At 36.4% G+C, this 19,494-nt stretch overlaps 1 long non-coding RNA gene across 1 annotated transcript in view; it reads left to right on the forward strand.

Moving 5' to 3' along the window:
* The window catches only part of LOC107082782, a 57,939-nt gene that overhangs the window by 15,942 nt on the left and 22,503 nt on the right, over positions 1-19,494 (forward strand). Inside the window, exon 2 of the long non-coding RNA XR_001481148.1 lies at positions 4,844-4,875. This is a non-coding gene — a long non-coding RNA (uncharacterized LOC107082782). The remainder of the gene's footprint in view (positions 1-4,843; positions 4,876-19,494) is intronic.

Raw genomic sequence — 19,494 nt, forward strand, 5'->3', positions numbered from 1 at the left:
TACCTGCCTCAATTGAACATTTGTTTTATGCTGATTCAGAGCAGTACTATACAGCCCACCTTGAAATAGCTCAAAATAAAAAAAAAACAGTTGGGTATTTGGAGTGGCCTAATCAAAGCATGGAGTTAAATGCATCTGAGATTTTATACAGTTACCTCAAACAGACTGTTTGTTCTTGAAATACTTCAATTTAAACAAGTCTTCATTACCAGTTATTGCAAACAAAGGTGGCAAGACCAGTTAATAGGTTTAGGAGGCCATAGTATTTTTACTTAGGGACAGGTTTAAATAGCTTTTTCCCTAAATTCTCATTTGAAAACCTTATCTGACCTCATTATGAACAAGTATGTAATGTAGAGTAATATTTGCAGATATGTTTAATGTTACTTTTACTGTCATGACAGGTATTGAATCAGTAAGGGATACCACTACTGCAATGGTGAATGATGCACCTTTTGCACTAATTATGACAGGATTTGTAACAGGATGCTGCTGAAGAAGTATTTATTTTCCATCATACAAAGTGCTTCAAAAAGCAAAGCTGTAGGTCGTTGGAAAAAACCACCAATGATTTACAAGCAGGGAGTAGGAATCTATTGACCTTCATCTTTGCCACACAACTGTTTATATGGTTATATGACAGGAGAATCTGTCACTTGTGTCACTGTAGCTTAAGTCATGAATACTAATAATATGATGACCTATTAACAACTTGGATGTCCAGATGTACCCTTTTAGCTGTAGTAAATTTATTTTCTTGTAGGATTCTTATATACTGTCATGTTAGGGATTCAGAGAGTTTCAGCAAAGCAGTCAAAACTTTAATGCAATATTTTATTACCTGAATTCTGACGGACATGTTAGAAATGATGCGATGACCAGCACCATGGCAACAGAGCATACAATGTCTGTGGATTGGACAGACTTTGAGAGGGAGCAGGTGTTGGCGGCTTTATCCATTAGCCGGGCATATCACCCCATATCCACACACACAAACACACTCACACATACACACTGAAGACTCCTATGGGGCTCTCTCTGAGTCACCCTGGCCAAGCTCACTTCCTCTTGATGATGTAGTGTATTAGCATCCCAGAAAGAGCTCACCATAACAGATGATCTCACCCTCATTGAAAAAAAGGGTCGATGCTCTCTTCTAAAAACATTATGGCCGACTAAGTATTTATTATTCTCTTCAAGATTTTGCAGTTTTTTTCATTTGCCAGTCGGAAGAGATTGCATGGTTTGCAAAACTCAAACAGCATCATGTTTATTTTTTGGGGGGTTAAAAATTAAGACATTGTTAAACATGAAACAGTTGTGAAGACAGAATATTCTAAGTTTACCTTTAGTGTACATACCTCACTAACTTTACCAGATTTTCTCACAATAAGAACTCATACATTTGTTCTTTTGTTTTTATTTTCGAGTTACACAAATTAGAGCTTAATTATGAAGCTAAGGTGGAAAAAAATTTGAATTCACTGTTCATTTATTTCAGAAAAGAAAACCAAAATAAATTGGCCTTTTTTTTAGAAGCTCTGAGTCAATAATAACAATATCAATTTAAATTTTTTTAATTTATAGGTGCGTTTAATCTGGTAAAGCCTAAACAAAAATATATATATATTTTTTAAACCAGAGCATTCATCATTCTGACAGCTGAAAAAGCATTAATTTGTATCATTTGTGATACCATAAGCATATTTGTGCAATATATTAAGCATTTTAAGTTTCACTGCATGTGATTCATTGCGCACATCAGGGTTTCGGAAAAGAAAAAACTATGACACTGATGACGTAGAGGTCTCAAATCTTGTATTAAACGTAATATGTTACTTAAAAAATATCTCTTAAAAAATATGTTTCTAAATTTGAACAGGAATTTTTTTGGTCAAATAATGATTTATAAAAAAAAGTCACCTTACATTCTGAACAACACATAAAGTAACATCAAAAACGAGGAATGAGATACAGATAATACTATTAGATGAGTGAATACACTTATAATTACAATGGAACATTAGTATGTGAAGATGATGTGGAATGTGGCAAGTTCAACAACGTGTGTTTTGAGTCTTGACTGTGACTAGTGATGAAACTATAAGAAGATCTAGTAGGATTACATGTCATATTTGAGGGACAATGTTGCTGAAATATGTTGAAATCATGCTGATAACCTGGTAATGAGTGAATAAAAGTGTGGCAGAGTGAGACCTTAGCATTTGGGAAGACGCATACATTTCCATAGGTTTATTGATATATGAGGGACATGGTAAGGGAGAGCTTTGGATGTTAAAAATTAGTACAGGATCGTAATAGAAAGTAATGAAGTTTTTTAGGGTCTGTGAGAGATGCTGCATGGATGGAGTGCTGGGGAAAATACAGGCAGGATTCTGGGCCAATCAAAGCATGGAAAGATATTTTTTGGTACGTCATATAATAAAGCCTTAAAGCAATGTGACAAAGATGTGACAAGAGCATTAACCAAGATAGCAGTATTCCTAGGGATAAGGGATGGTTTGGATACAGTTGAGTTTATCGAGATAGAAGTGAGCAGACTGTATAATGTTATTTCTATAAGCATGGAAGGAGAAATGAGTCTCAGACTCTCATCAAGAAGAGAAGATGGAGGGAGTGTTCGATCAGGCTTAGTAGGAGGGTGGAGCGAGGTGTCATCTGCACATAACTGGGGTGCAATGACATGCTTTCCAGGTATATCACCAGGGGAGAGGGGATTGATTATGAAAAGAGGCCCTAAGACAGAAGTAGAAGGGTTCCTCTTCTACTGAATGTGCAGTTACAGCTCCAAGTCTTGGGGTCTTAACCATCTGCTCATATCCAGTGTTAAATTTTCTTCTCATTCTTTTTTACTAAATATGTTTGGGAAATAGGGTTGGACCAGGTCGTTCATACACATCAATATATTCTGTCTATTTTACCTCCTTTTCATATTTTTGTGACTTTGCTAAGCTTTGTTCTCTGCAATCATTTCATACTACAGTCATTCTTTTGTAATCTTACTGCCCTCATTGAGAGATAAAACACACCAAACATTACCATATTTTTTATAAAGCCGTTACGCAGCATAAATTATCCTTGGAAAGTAAAATATGGCAGGCTGACAATAGAAAGTGAGTAATCTGACCTTATCTAAACTGAATGTTCAATGGATGGTTTAAGATTACAAACAGACGGACAGCAAGCAGTGTAGAGATTCATCACAGCAGAACCTAATCACATCAGGGTCCTTGCTGTTGTTTCCCAATATCATAAATATAGCAACAACAATTTTTCCATTGACTTCGGCTCTACTCAGCCAGCTGGTTCCTGAAGCTTTGAAGTCTCTGAGCACTTAGGAGGGATCAGTTTTCAAACGGCCTTTCAGCCACTCCAGACATGAATGGAGACTTTTAAAAACACCACAGAATGAAGTTAAGTTGGAATTGATCTAAGCTCTAAAATACATCCTGTGATTTCCAGTTCACTTTTTTATGAAAGACTTTACTGCTCTGAGACCTTAGGAAAATATTTGTAAAGCTTTTATTAGACCCAGTTATATAAGTTAACTGGAGCATAGAGACTAAAACGTGCCTTTAGCTGACAGAGCCTTAAGCAGTAATAATATCAAAATTGTATAAAAAAATTTAAATATTTAGCATTTAAGGTAAAAATCTTTTTTGTTTGTTAATATGCTATATCCATAACTCCTCAAGTCTAAAAGTTTTACTTTCACATGATTAAATTTCACAAAAATCTGTTGTTATCTGATTATTAATTGAAAAAACAATTGACAGCTTAATTGATTTACAAATATTATAGACATATGCTAGTTAGAGTCTGTTTTTTTAATGTTAACTCTGATATTATGTCATTATAAAATATTATTTTTCCTTTTTATAGAGAATGACAGAAGTTATTAGGCCAAAAGACAGACATATTTTTAGTATGTTTTACTGCAGATAATCAAAATAGAAATAGAAATGATCTGCCCCATCTGTACACAGCTTTGGAGCTGAACTTAATGGAGGTTCAGTGAGGTCCTTTGTTTATGACAAAAACATTGCTGAGAATAATGTGCTTTACTGAGAAGATTAAATTATTTAAGAAGTTTTAATACACTTTCTCTATCATAGTCTCAAGCCAAAGGTTTTACATTAGTTCTCTGAACATAGATGACAGGCTTACACAAAAGAATGGGTGTATTACTCTTAATTGTTGTCTGAGGGCAACTGTGGCTCTATGGGCAGAGAAGATGTTTTTTCAGTCTGAATCAAGCTCCCTCCTGCCAGTGTATGGATGTGGCTCTAGTGGAAAGCATGTTGAGCAGTCAATGTGTTTTGAAATAGGCTCTGTTTATTTACTCCCTTTTCCTTATTGAATCCGCTATTACCTGGATTCAGAAATTATGCTCTCTGTAGTACAGAAGAAAAATTGAAATCACTGGTGTGAATCAGAATCAAAATCAGACATACTTTAATAATCCCAGAGGGAAATAACCTTTGTTAGACGCTCCAGATAAATATATATATATATACACCCGACACTGGTCCCCGGGTGCCACACAATGGCAGCCCACCGCTCCCCAAGGGGGTGGGTTAAATGCAGAGGTAAATTTCTCCAATGTGAGATCAATAAAGTGCAATTATTAATGATTATTATAAATGTCTATTGAAAGTTAGATAACTAATTGCTAAAACTCAGAATAAAGGATATCCACTATGTTCCTCTTGTAACCCTGAGGTACTGTTATCTGCTTATCTGAAATTGATCTAACCTGAGTTTCCTGTTCTCTCTCCCCCCTTTTCTTCCTCTTTTTTCCCTGATCTGTCTTCCTTACCAGAAGGATCTACCTCTGCCTCGTAAAAGTAGCAGGTAAGATTGATATTTTCCTTTTCTGCTTTGAGCCGCATACATGATCTGTGTCTTTAAGATCTTTAGGATAAAACGTTCTTTTTTTCATGTAAAGTCATTTTATTGTTGTATCAGGGGGATCAGAGCACAAGGTACAATTGTTCACACAAGTGGTACCAAAGCTTGTATCACAACAGTTACTTTTATCATATTCTGCTTATTCTCAGAAAATATTGCAAATCCCTGTTTTCATAATATTATGAAGCTTAAGTGCTATTAAGGCAGAAGACATTGCTTTTGAGCCATGGCTCTAAAAGAATAGACTTTTTTCTGCTGTTTTCCTCTCTCTTGTTCATATAACTTCAAACTATAATTGCTTTTAGCATCAGGAAGCTCAGAAACAATGGAGGTGATTTTATGTGTGCTTTGCATCTGTTAGTCCTTGTTCTGATTTTTGCTGAAAAAAATAGTCTCCGATAAGAAATGATTATTGGGGGCAAAGAAAATGCCTCAGTGTTTTTCTTGAGAATTTGGACTTGAATGTATAAGGGGTTTTGCAGCTCTCAGGTACAATTAGAATGACATAAAGTAGCGGCCTATGCAGACTTTCTTTTAGCACAATATTTTTCAACTAGTTAAAAAAAAACACTCCTGGGATTGGGTAGGAATAGTTAACATTTGATTAATATTCAAACATTTAGTTTGTGGCTTGATTATCCCAGTCGTTCTTTCTTTTTGCTGCTGTAATATTAAGCCTAAAGATGCAGCAGTCAATCAGCTAAAGATCAGAATTACTAAATATATTTCTTAATTGATTCTCATAATTGATTATCAGGTCAAAACATTTTTTTTCTGTTTATTACATGTATCAAAACTAACAACTTTCATACATATCGCTCTAAAAAGGCATCTCTGTCTGATAGAAATAAACCTGTTTGTTTTTTTTCCCCTTTGGATTTAAAACCATTTCATCTAAGAAATAATATTTTTATGTCTTTTATAAAAAGGATCCGGATTGTTCCCCAAATTATTCCTGTGTGTCTCCAATTTTCGTACCTTTTGCTTTATTAAAAAGAAAGCATACAAACTTGGCTACAGATGAAAACATTTTTTCCCCCCAAAGAAGCACTCTGTCATACTTAGTCATAAGAAGTCATTGTCAGGTGGGGTTATTGTGCTTGGAGCACCATGTCTTTTAGCTTTACCATGTTTCAGCTTTGTGTGAGGCGATTCGCTTACAGCTCTCCTCTGGCGTCCAATCTGTTGCACCAATGAGCCGTGCGATGAACAGTCAGCCGCAGGAGAGCTGCGCTGCCACCTCAGTGACCTGTTTGGATGAAGGAGGTCAGGGGGTTCAGGAAGAGAGGAAAAACACAGCAGTGCGGGACCTGCAGCCTCTTCTTTGTAGCAAACACATGCCTTTTTAAGGGTCTTTTATTAGTTAAAGAAAGCGCATCGATCAATATGTCTCAGTGGATAGCAGGCAACTGTGTGAGTTTAGATTCATTTTTCACTTCATCCCATCCCTCAAACTTCTGATTGGTATCAGCTGGCAGGTCCTTCCCAGGTTTATCTTTAAATCCACTTGTTAGCATTCTGCTCCAGCTTTATGACGCGTCTGATGTTTGGCTGAGAAAGGGAGATAATGTTGGCTTCAATTAACAAATTCATTTAAAATACTGTTGGATATTCAATGTTTTTTCTATGATTCAGAACGGAGAGTCTGGATGAAATATGGTTTTAACAGAATGGCTTTAAGTGTGGTACTTAAGGTAGAAAAAAAGTTTAAGTTTCAGAGCTACAACGGATGAAATGAGGAGCATTTGTTAGAAATAGGAAAAAAAGGCTGGCTGAGTATCTGTCCATGGTGCTGAAACGCTATGCCTTTTCTGTCATGCTTTGAAAAGCATCTAGGAAATTAGCTCAACAACCTTAAAAGGATTTCTTTATATGTATCTTTTCCACTGCTTAATATAATTTGGAGACTATTAAGTTTTTTTGTCTTAACTTGAACTTCTGTAATTCAAATCCCTTATTTGTTTTTGCTTCTGTCAAAATTGTTATCACCTAACTAATGAGAACTAATCCAGAAAAGTCTTAAAACATCCCACATTCATCTAAAGTTAGATGCATGAGAGGTTTCTGCAATGCATATTAATCTCTGCTCTTTTTTATTTGTTTTTCTCTCTATAAACTTACTGTGTGAGTGTTTGATGTTGTCTTAACAGATCTTTTAATGGGACAGTTGTTTTTCTCTGACCCATTCTAAAATGAGGCGGGGTGAAAATGAAAACTTTGGATTTGTGTTTCAACCATTCCTTCTGGCATTACAGTGATAATTGTTTATGGCACCTTGCAAAAGTAGTCGTTCCCCTTGTATCTTTGGAAAGATGAAACATTAAGACATAAATGTTCACATACGTTATTGGGATTGGCTGCTTATCTGATGATTGTGCTCCTTGCCTGTCAGTTTATGCAGCATATGTCTCTGGGCAGATTTATTTAGTGTCCATTTTCAGATGATGCATTGAACTGAACTTTGTGAAAATGTCAGAGCTTGTAATATTGTTTTTTCTCTGTCATATTTCTCCACATCTCTCCAGATGGCCTGTCTGCTGTTTGTTTGTCTTCATTATGGTGTTTAAGCACTAATGTTCTCTAATAAGTGTCCCAGAACTATAAAACAGCTACATCTGAATCAGCTTTTTGGACAAGTTTGAGCAAAAAAGTGTAACTCATTCCTACTCCTTCAATGCATATATATATATATATATATATTTAATATAAATGTATTCAATATCACTAGAGCTTAAACTATGAATCAGATTAATCATAATTAATAATCATAACAATAAATCGTCTTTAGCTAATAGAGCGAACCATTTAGAGCAGTAATTATAAGAAAACTGTAAAAAATACACAAATATTTTGCATTTAAGATAAAAAAAAAAAAAAAAACTTTTTCATCTGTCAATATGCTCTAAGCAAAACTACACAAATGGAAAAAATTCAGATTGACCTGGTTTAATTCTGTAAAAAATACCTTTGCAAAACCTTTTGCTGTCCCATTATTAATCGATTAATTGAAAAAAATAATCATTAGTCGCGGCCCTAAATATCACACAACATGGGAACACCACTTTAGTTTTTTGTTAATACTTAAATATAACTTTTCATGAGACATCACTAAATATGTGACATTTAAAAACCATGTAAAATATCCTGTTTAGAACTTGTGAAGCACTGTAGATTTTCCTTCACCTAAATATAACAACAGACATTTCTTAAGGTCTTTACCACTGGCAATAAAAAGTGAGAACAGCCCGTAGTGGAAAGTAAAAAGTGCTGTTGGTTCTACAGAACAAAATCCACTTTATTAATAGCACATTAAGCTACTCACAAAATCCTCCCAGATTTCTGAAATAATCATTGAGTGAGGGGACGGTTTGTATGGAGGTTGTATAGCCAAACCTTACATCACAATATAGTTATTTTTTGGTTGTTTAAATATAGTTTAAATATCAATATAAATAAAAAAAGAACTTAGAAAGACTGATGAAGTTATGAAAATTATTTTACAATTTTACTCTATGAAACTCCTCTAAAGTATTTGCTTTAAAGATAAAACATTTGAATAAATAAAACCCAGAATGTCAGCCAGCGACAAATGCTGACTGACTGAAATTAAGATATTATTTCTATGTAATCATAGACTAATTTATATTGAAATATAAAAACATATATATACCATCCTTTTTAAATATATCATTTTTTTTTATTCTATTGAGGTATATATTGAAAATTGTGCTCCTCCAGAGAGCAAACAGCTCCACCATAAGCTTTAAGGGGACACTGATGAGTTATTTTGTTTTTTTTAATCTTTTTAAATAATGACTTTGTTTTAGATTTATGAACATGCTCCAATGTTTAATTTTAAATCATATTTTATTGCTCTAAAAAAATTATCTTGTAAAACCCAGTTTGGATCAAAATGTCTCCCTTTCACTATTTTAGTTCTTGTCTCTTTGCTGCTTTAACCAGCATAGCAGGGAGTAATGTGTCTTTAGAAATGGAAGCCAGAGAATCATGGTGTAAAACTGCCCATCCAGGTACCTTTGCATGTGTGCATCCTAATGTGTGACACCCATATGTAGGATTCTTATTGCTGTCAGTGGACAGTAGCGTGAGTTTAGTAGGTTTTGTTGGTGACCTGCGACCTCTGTGGTGGGGTGGCAGATGTCACAGCCAGACATGAGGGAGACTGGAGCAGGAGGCTCACAATCAGCGCCCCCTCCCTCCTCTGCAGGGGGCTGCTGCTCCATTTTTCTCTGCCCCTCCTTTGGTTGAGCCTTTGTGGGTTGAACTGAGTGAGCGGTTGTTTATTTAGCTGGTTGAAGAAAAGTCAGGGCGGGCAAGGCAACAAAAACAAGGTTAAAAGATAAATATGTTGTAGAACAGCCTTGACATGAGTTCCATCTTCTATATGATATTATAGTGTTCACCATCTATGACCTCCCACTGTGCTACAGTGATATCACCCCCCACCCCCCCTTCTCCCATGTATATTTCATCCATCCAGACTCCCACATTAGAAATGGCATCCATTATTGAATTACTCCCTTCAGCACTACTGTGCAACTGTCACCCGGTGTCAGCTTTAACATTTGGTGGATTGGTTTCAAAGGGAAGGATGGAGGGAATACACATATGTGTGGACATACAGAAAAGTGACATTTCTCTTGGTCGGGCACAGAAGAGCGGCTCTTGTGGTATCTAGGACGGACAGACAATGTCTAAGCTCAGGCAGGTTGGCAATTTGCTTTTAAGAAGAAAAAATAAATGCGTTGGTCTGACACTGGATTAAACCTACAAAAACTCATCCCTGCCTCCATTATCTCTGCATTTGAGTCCTCAACCGACCTCGTCAACCGACAGATTTTTTCTGTTTAAGTTTCTGTGACACACTTAAATGTTTCATCAGTTTTAATGTCAGAGATATTCTAATTAAATACAAAGCATAGGTTTAAAAGGATGATCTTATCGATAAAGGAGGAAAGGTTATTTGAGCTATCTTCTATTCTTGCACTCTAATGTTCGGTGCACTTTGTTTAGCTCAGTGATATTTCAAATGAGCTTTGACCTGGTCCTGTGTGACAGAAAGAACAAACATCTGATGTTTGCAGCAACAGACAGTGAGTCTGATCCACTTTTCTTTGCAAATTTGTTTTAATTCAGCTAAACTGAGCCTGCCATTGTAGCAGAAATTAAGCATGTGGGTTCCAGCATGAAATGCAATGTTTAAAGTCATTCTGAAGGATCTCAAAGGGATTGAAGTCCAGAACTTAATTTGCTGAATATAACAATTTCCTCTTCTTATTTTTCAACTGTTTGAGCGATAGACTCTTTTCATGGGGAATTATCAGGATGATTTTTGACCACTGATATATTCGATGATTTTGGTGCTTTGAGGTTCTTAATCGTGATTAACTGATTATTCAACTAATTTAATTGATTAATCTTTAACTGGAGTAAAGATGCTCTAAAACCTGCCTGTAGCTGACAGAGCAAGCCCCCTTTAGAAGCAATTATACCAAAATTGTGGAAAAAAAAATATGTACAAGTTTTGTATTTAAGATAAAAATCTTTTTTAACTGTCAATATGCTCTATCCAGAACTCATCAAGTGGAAAAGTTTTAGTTTCACCTGGTTTAATTGCACAAAAAGTCTTCTTTAAGGAACATTTGGCTATCTGATTATTAATCGATTTCTCGAAAAAAATTATTGACAGATTAATCGATTTGCAAAATAATAGTTGGTTGCAGCTGGACCAGATAGTTTTGTTGGAGTCGCATAAAAACTGTCAACATGAAGATGGAGGTTGGTTGAGGACCCAAATGCAGAAATGAGGGAGGCAGAGATGAGTTCTTGTAGGTTTAATCCAAATCCCATAGGCAACAAAAGCAAAGTCCAAAAAACAAAATACTGAAACCAAAAATCCTCATGGAAAACACACATGGGAGCAAAGAAACAACAAGGAACCAGAACTGAAGAACTGCACAGGGAGAGTATATATGGGAGACAGAACAAAGACTGGGGTAATCAGCTGATATGGAGCAGGTGTGGATGGAAGTGACTAGAAGGGAGCTAGGGGAAAGGAGACAGGCACAAAGGGGCAACAGACAGTTAACTTAAGACTGCTTAAATATAACACAAAATGGAAAATAAACCAAAGATCAACAAAATGGAATTACTTAGACAATGAAAACTCAAAGTCCAAAAGGAGAAAACCATAACAAAAACAGGCCTCAGTGCCTGGTTGAGCTGAACTTTGCAAAAATTAGAGGGTTGGAGGTAGGGGGCTTGTTCATCTTTAATTATGACTTTTTTTAAATTGTTTTCTCTCCATAAGGGTGTTTAAGTACTACTCCAACATTTTATACCTTACTAAGAAACTATTTTCTGTATGCATTTTTGTGCTGCTTGAATAAGTCAAAGAAATTCAATACTAATAGCTCTAACACAATCTGTTACACAAATGGTGGCAGAAGGTATTTGTCTTTTTTAAAGAGCACGTTCCAAAGAATTTTCTGGTAAAAAAGAGGAAAATAAATAATAATGAAATGTTTAACTTGCGCAATGCACATTTAAGTGTTTTTTTTTATTTCGCCGCCACTAACAAATATTTAGCAAACTGGTTAATTTGTTGATTATTTTTGTTCTTTAACTAATAATTGCATTTGGGCTACAACTAATGATTATTTTGCTAATCAATTAATATGTTAATTATATTTTTGGGGTTCTTAAAGAAGACCTTGATCGGAATTGAATCCAGGTCAATTTAAAACTATTCCATTTCAGTTTAAATGCAAAAAATATATATTTTGTGTAGATTTGCCTTAACTGCCTCTCTGAGTTGGTTGTTTGTTAAGCAAATAACATATTTTAGAGCATACGCCATTCAATTATTAATTTATGAATAAATCAGTTAATCATTATTAGATTATAAAATATGCTAGATAATCCAAAACATTTAAGTAAAAAAAAATGCAAAGAGATACTTCTGGTAAAGTGTAAATGGTCCTTAGCGGCAAAGTTGCTTGTCATAGAAAATCTGTTTGACAACAGACTTTAATGTACATTATGTATTATTTTTGGAAGATGAGCTGAATTTTCTGTATAAAAGTTCATCCCAGAGAAGAAATTGCTGTTTGTGACATTTCTGAGCTCCAGATAAACACATTTGATGTTTGGCAGTAAATAGCAGTAAAGGGAATGACTCAGAACAATAACATCCTCCCGTTAATAGTAATCAAATAAAATGCCTCTTAGTAAACTATGTGACTCATTCTCGTATTTTTAATGCAGTGTCTTTGGATATTGTGAATATTAGATTTCTTTGTACTTTTTTTTTTTGTGTCTTTTTAATGAGAAAAATGAGAACAAAATCATTGTTGTTGCTCCACAGACTGCTGTTTAAATACTGTAACCAGGACTGATGAAAAAGCTGTTAATTATTGGTAGTGAAATCACATCCCTGTTAAATGAGCCTTTTTTTTGTAATTTATGTGTTTATTCAGCACTTATTCACTTTTTACAACTCCTTAACCACTGCTGATAATGGAGTGAACTTTGGAAGGTTATTTAACCCTGGGCGAACTCATGATCAGTGTGATATTACAGCTGTGACAGACATGATGACTGTGTCAGTGTGAAGATATATATAGCTGTTACTGTTAACTGAAAGAGAGCAGATTTTATTTTTTTCCTTCAGATGTCAAATGGTTTTCTATATTGGCATATCGAAAAACATTTTAAGCTCATTTTGAGAACCATCAATGTCTTCAATCAGTTTTTCAAGTATATTCTTGCTCCTGAAGCACTGTGTGGTGAATATTGCTGACTATAGGAATAAGAGATGTAAAATTTTTAGTTTTCTGCTGTCAGGACTGGTTATGTTACTTTTGGTGAGATTTTATTTTCTTGCTTAAATCTAAGAATTTAAGTTCTGTAGGCTATGAATGCCCCAAATTGGTCAAACAGTGAATCCAATATTTTTAGAAAGTGAGTGAATCTTTATCAACATCAACATTGTATCTATAATGCTTAGCATCAGATAAAGTTATTTTATGATCTGAACTACAGTTGTCTGCAGTTTCAAATGTATGTTAAGTCAATGCTAAACCTTATTGGTCTTCCAGTAAGTTTTTATGCAAATAAAACACCAGATAATGTAATCCATCATCCTCAGAACTCCAAACTGGCAAATTGGAGATGTTATCTCTGAGGTAAATACCTGCTTTGGACTCTTGTATTCTCAGTGGCCACTGCAGCCACTGTAACAACCATAGCAATGATAGAAACACATTTATTAGTAGTTTTCCATACATACAAACAACATTGAAACGAGGGACGAATGAGATTGCATTTTTTGCCAGTTTGATTTTACCAATGTTTTACAACTGCTGGCTGATGGTCGATAGTCAGTGTTGATGTAAATTCCTTTTAGCCCTATGTAAAGACAATATATTGTCTTTTCCCTCCTGTCCTTTTTAAATTCAAAGTGTCTGTCTATCCATTGTGCGATAATGGTTTGACTGCTAACAGAGCCAACAGTTGACATATAAATATCTTTGGTAAAACTCACCAAAGCGTTATCAGCAATGAGCTTTTTAGTGGTAGTGGAATTAATGAGTTACATCTCAGGTAAGGCTACTTTAGAAAAGTACTTGAGACTCTGACTTGTGACAATGCACGGGTTCCAAAAATCCCTAAAAGTCAATATACTAGAATTCAAATAGCTTATGATCTACTCTGTAGTAACACGCTCCATCAGCTGTGAGTGGTGTTTTTTTGCCCTTATGGTTATAGTTGTACTTTTGTGCTTTGTGCGAGATTGGAGAAAAGACTGCTGGTGAGATTTTGTTTCATGGCCAGTGATAGTTTTCTTATTTTCCTTCCTGGCCATCAGGAATTCACTGTGAGGGTTTGGATTGTGGGGCTTCTGTGATCATTGTTTAATTTTAAAGTGTGCTTCTCACATCACTTATGATGTACAATAATGGCAAATTGGAGCTTAACTCTCTGTTTCTACAAATCTAACCAACACCCTTAACACCAAGGTGAATGCATGTGACCCATTGGTACTGCTGGCATAGTCCTCAGTTCTTTACAAAATAGATGCCATTATATTGGCAGAACTGCAGATGTCTGATATTCAGTCATAAATCTAAAATCGGCTGATACTGATGACATTGTGCATCCCTAACTCACACATAGTCCTAAGAACACTTAAAAGCGGTACGCATAGATAAGGCTATATAGATAATAAAAAAACTCCTAAAAGCAGGTAAAGCAGGAAAATGTAACTTCTGTTAATGTAGTACCCTCTATTTTAAATTTGCAAGTCAAGGAGTATCCTGTTTCACTGACTGCCTGACTCCTAATTCAGTGTCCAGTTAAATTTTCTGACTCGCAGTAGGAAATGTTGGCCTCCAAGGACAAATGGAATGCATTACCGGGCATAGTGATGTAAAAGGGTATCAGGATAACCATTCTGACAAACTATCAGAAATAATATTATCAATAATAATTTGCTTCATTTTTACCCCGGCTAAAGAGGTTATATTTCCAGTTGTGTTTGTTTATCTTTTAGCAGGATTACTTGAAAACTTATGTATGGATTCATTCCCCTCTAAACCAGATGTTGGCAGCAGTGACTATTGACAGCTTTAGCATCAGACTCAAAAAGTACCCAAGGGTTATACCAAAGACAAAATAAAATAGGAAAACACAAGAAAGGGGAGCCATGTCTTACACAAATTCACAATCTGTTGATCAAAGAAGAAAGCAGAGTGAATGAAGGTGAGAGCAGAACAGACACCAGAGGCTGCAGAACATGCTGTGTCTTACTTATAAACTCATGAAATGATTTTAAGGACATTTTTACCATTGGTGCACCTCAAGCCAAGGAACAATTCCTCAAAATGTGTTAATGATCCAGATCATGTAGAAGTTTTAGCTACAAATGTTGGTCACAGTTTGTTACCGAAATTGCTAGTTGCTAGAGTGCTTTTCCTAATTAAATTTAGTATCAGTATTAGTAGTGTGAGATCTAATGCCAAAAGATCTCCTAATTTTAAAAAGTCATTATGTTTCAAACTGAAGTTTTCAGCTAGAAAGTGAGGTGATTTCTAGTTGCTATCTCTCTAACTGTGAGCCCTGGAAGCATCAGTAAGTGCCTTCTTAACGTGGTTTATTGTGTAACAGTTGGTTCCAGAAACACCAAAGAAGCTCTCACCACATTTAAATTACTATTTATTTTCAATGTAAAAAAAAAAGAAAATGGAATTAAGAAAGAGACAGAAAAGATAGGAATGTAAGCACCATAAGAAATGTGCGATAGGTTAGTGATGCTAACGTTAAGTCTAGTTTCCATCTTTGGATTAAACTCATGTTTTTCAGCACTCAGGACTTCAAATGGTTTTGTAGTTCAAAATCTAAACTCTTCGATTGATAAAATCTGAACGGGAAAACTCTGCGCTGATCAAAAATTCATTAAAATGCAATCAGAGATGGAATAAAACGTTATTCTGTTTGTGACAATGCATAAATAAACTCTTTGGTCTTTATTTGCATTATCTTAGAGTGAGACATACAAAGTTAAACCTGAACTGAAAAAAAGTGCTTAGTTCCTAATCTCCAAATCACCTTTCTTGTGAGGTGAATGCATTCTTACAGTCACCAATCTGGATCTCAATTTATTTTATACTAACGCTGCTCACTTTTCTTATTTTTTTTCTTGCAGAATCGCAAATATCCTCAATATCTTATTGACATAAGTCTTTGTTCCAATTTTAATAATAGATGCCCTGCAAAAAAAAACTCTCTCTCTTGCTTCCTTTCTTTTTGTGTGCCTAACTCCCCCCTCACTTTGTCGCTGTACACTTCCTGGCTTGGCACTCTACCCTTGAGACCACGGTTCTCCCTCCTTTAGCGAACGATGCTCAGCAGCCTGCTCTCTGTCTGCCTCCTTTCTCCTTGTTTTAGTTCTAATCTGCTGCAGCTGTAACACAGATGACATCTCCAAATCTCTCATCACTATTTTGCACGGAGCCCTGAAGAAATGCTCATTTGTGCAAAGTCTGTGGGAGCAATAAGGGACAGTGTGAGGCTGTGTTTATGTGTGTGTGTAAGTGGCCAGGGGAAGCTGTCATCCCAGCGCGGAGCGTAATAGCAGCTTCTTGACTCCCTCTTTCTGTGTGTGAGTGTGTGTTTATTTCTGTGAACTAAATTGTGGCTCCGCTGCTCTCATGTTCATCTGCCAACACATCATTCTGCTACGAGCAACATGTTTCGACGAACTAAAAGGTAAATGGCGAGGATCTGTTAACGTGTATCCTTTGTGACCGTGGTGGTGCCTTGCTGTTGTTGTCAGTGTTGATGGTGGTGTGTTTTTTCCATGATGTTTCCTTGGTCACTGCCAGCTCTCATGCTGTCTCACAGTTGTCCCCTGTCTCCATTTAGCTACAGCAGTATGTTGTGCATGTATGCATCCTTATGTGCCTATGTACATGTCAGTAATTTCTTCTTTTTAAAAAAAAGCATGGTTTGTTCAGTACAACTGAATGCCCTTTAGGGTAAATGCAGTACAGTATTTGGTTCCAAAAGCTCAGTGTTTTCTGTGTGTGCTTTGATATGCAAATGTAGTGAACATAGGGAGGTATGTGTGTGCTTGGTTGATTGTCTGTGCATCAGAGACTGAAATATGGATTGAAAGCATTATTTTCAGTGTCCGGGGAGTGCTTGCTGAGAGCCAACAGTGGGCAGTGCTCGAGTGCTGTCTTCCTGGCACAATTCCCCAATCCTTCATCCCTCTTCATCCCTGCCAACACACACACACACACTCACCATTGCATGTATTTTCTGTCCCTAACATCATCACTTTCTCTCTACTGTCGTGCTCTCCTCTCCTTTGTGGACCATCTGCACAGAGCCTTTAGTCCCCCCTGCTGCTAGCTTTCTCCTCTTCTGATCTCTGGGGGATTAGTGGTAGTCTTCACCATTGTTCCCTTCATACATGCACCGAGCAACAGGATGCTCTAATGTATAAGCAGGAGGAGGTTGGCTAACTCTGACTTAAGTGTTTGTGAGGCATTACATCCGACTTTTCATCCAGTAGTAGTCACTTCATACAGAAACATGCTTGGGCCCAAGAGGCTGGGATTTTTAGTGTTATTCCTAAAATGTTTCTATCATACAGTAAGGTTGCCAGTGGTTTTAAAGTAGGGCTGCAACTAACGATCATTTTGCAAATCGATTAATCTTTCGATTTTTTATTGATTAATCTATTAATAATTGGATGGCAAAGGGTTCCTTAAAGAAGATTTTTTTTACGAAATTAAACAACGTGAAACTTTTCCACTTGAGGAGTTCTGGATAGAGCATACAGAAAGACAAAAGATGTCAAGGATCAGAACAGAGGACCCAGTATTCAAGGCAAGACAGACAGTGGGATTACTCAAAAACTGTTTATTTAAAACAACAGATCAGCAGATCTGCACTAATAGCGCTAGGGCGTCTAAGACAGCAACCTCTCCCGGTTAGTGACCACGATATTCTGACGGAGGATGATTATGAACGCGTTGGTTACTAACCTGGTTTAACAGTTCAGACTGTGCCTAGAGAACATAGTAGATTCCAGCCGGTAGACTGAGAAGACCTAGAGATAATAATTTAATATGTTGGTTCTTTGCTTTTGTACATAACAAACCACTAATTGTTTAAAATTACTTAATTCAGAATTTTTTTGGTTATCCATAAGTACTGATCTTTGCTGAATCGAGCCACAAAACTACTGTAAATAGCAGTTTCAGCTGACGCTCTTATAAGTGGCGTAGTAGCACAGGCACACCCAGTAGGGTTAAACAACCGCACCTGTCGTTCTATTGGCTGGAAATGTTGCTAGGCGACGATCCAACTGCAATCCGAGAGAGAGCAAAAAAAATCCGCAAGCAGAGCCTACAGGTTTGCGAGCGTAACTGAGACCCGAGCAGAGTGCTGTTTGTGCGAGAAGAGAAGGAGGCAAGCGAGAGGAGAAAATATCTGTGATAATATAGAAAATATCTGTTTAAATCTGAGAGAAGAAACAAAGATTTTTGAGAGAAGAGAAAATATTTGAGAGAGAGCGCATGTTTTGAGTGTGAGCATTATAAGTTTTGAGAGCAAGAAGATTAAATTCTTTTCTCAAATTGAAATTTTGTGCTCTTGCATTATGGCAGGATAATTCTCTCATACAAGACAAACTCTCCCCAATGGCTTGAAAGAAATAATCTGACCTTGATGACTGGTAGTAGGCAGCCGTGGATCAGATGAGCAGTAATGAGAAACCGGGCAGAGATAGACAGGTGAATGAAATGAGTAATTAAGCCAGTCATCAGCGCCAAGATCATGACAGAATCCCTCCCCTAAGGGCAGATTCCAGATGTCTTCCTGGGCTCTAAAAGCCCCAAAAAAAAAAATAAAAAAAAAAATAAATTAAAAAAAAAAAATTTAAATAAAGGCAAGCCAAAGGCTAGACAGACAGTGGAATGACTTCAAAAAGCGTTTATTAAAACAACAGATCTGCAGTAGATGCGGCTAGGACAAAGAAAAGCAAAATCATACAGGTTCTTTAGGAAAAATAACCAGTTAGGAAAACAAATGAGGTTATCTCTGATTCAGAAATCCAGATCTTTATACTTTTTAGGGCTGCAACTAACATTTGTTTTGCTAATCGATTAATCTGCAGTTATTTTTTCAATAAATCTATCAATTATCGGATAGCCAAAGGCTCCTTAAAGAAGATTTTTTTAAAAAATTAACCAGGTGAAACTAAAACTTTTGCTGGATAGAGCATACTGACTGATGAACAGTGATGGGACTAACGACGTTGAAATTAACGGCGTTACTAACGCCATCACCTTGTTTTAGTAACGAGTAATCTAATTACTTTGACTGTAACTTTAACACAGTTACCATTGCAGACACCCCGTTACTGCGCGTTACTCAGGTCGCACAATTAACCTTTTTTCATGATAGGACTCGTGCGCAGCTGCGTGAAGCTGATACCCCACACACGTCAAAAAACTGAATGGTTAGTGCAACGTTAGTGCAGATTTGTGCAGAAAAAAATATTGTTTGTGCTACTTTTGTTTAAGAGATATTAATGATAATTTTTTTAAGTCCTCCAGAGGTGCGCGCCTTGTCATGAGAGAGGGGAGGATGAGATTGTCTGATGTACAGTGAGATTCCGTCTGTCAGTTGGGTAGGTGGGTGTTTCTGCTGGCGGGTGTTAACGTACAGCACACACAGGGAGATGGAGAGTGAGGATGACTCCAGCAGAAAAACAGCGTTTTCCTGATGGAAATACAGGTGTTACGTCGAGCTGCGTTTCCCCATCAGATACGGTTTCCTCTGCATCTCCGCACAGCGCAGGCGGCACGAGTCAACGCGCAAGCGACAGGAAACGCGCATGCTCGCTAAAGGCGCGCAACAGTCGCAATGTTGAATAATAAAAAAAAAACTGCTTTCTTTATTATTTTATGAAACAAAATAAAAAAATGTTTAATTGAAATTGAAAAACAAATGATTGAATGATACACA

This window comes from Cyprinodon variegatus, unplaced genomic scaffold, assembly GCF_000732505.1.
Source record: "Cyprinodon variegatus isolate N-32 unplaced genomic scaffold, C_variegatus-1.0 Scaffold61, whole genome shotgun sequence".
NCBI classification, from domain to species: Eukaryota; Metazoa; Chordata; class Actinopteri; order Cyprinodontiformes; family Cyprinodontidae; genus Cyprinodon; species Cyprinodon variegatus.